The sequence below is a fragment of the Callithrix jacchus genome, chromosome 6 (assembly GCF_049354715.1).
Source record: "Callithrix jacchus isolate 240 chromosome 6, calJac240_pri, whole genome shotgun sequence".
Lineage (NCBI taxonomy): Eukaryota > Metazoa > Chordata > Mammalia > Primates > Cebidae > Callithrix > Callithrix jacchus.
In genome coordinates this window covers 8,809,221-8,809,648 of record NC_133507.1, presented here as the reverse complement: position 1 = coordinate 8,809,648, position 428 = coordinate 8,809,221, and positions in this window count along the sequence as shown.

The following is a 428-nucleotide window of genomic DNA, read 5'->3' as shown; positions in this document are numbered from 1 at the left end:
GCTGTGCACCATGACCTACCAGGCCCCTGGGGGGCCACAAAGCTGGGTGTGCATGGGCTTGGCCAGCCTGGTGGGGCAGCAGGCACCCAGCAGGTCGAGACACAGTCCCCAGATGGGAGTGAGATCCAGTCACGGCAAGTGGAAAGGGACCTGGGCTGGGGGTGGGGAGGCATGGCTAAAACCCTGCCTACCATGCCCACAGAGGCTCAGCTGAGAAGGTCACACCGCCACTGAATCAGGAAGTGTGCCCAGGGCAGTGAGGGCTGGGCATTCCAGGCACAGGGAGTCCCAGGGGCAAAGCATCGCTTCCAAGAAGTGATTGCCTGGCTTCCTCTTCAGGAGATGAGAGTGCTGGGTTGGGGCTGTGGTAATGGGGTCAGCACCGTGGAACACAAATGAGGTCATAAACACAGGCGAGGCCGTCAAGC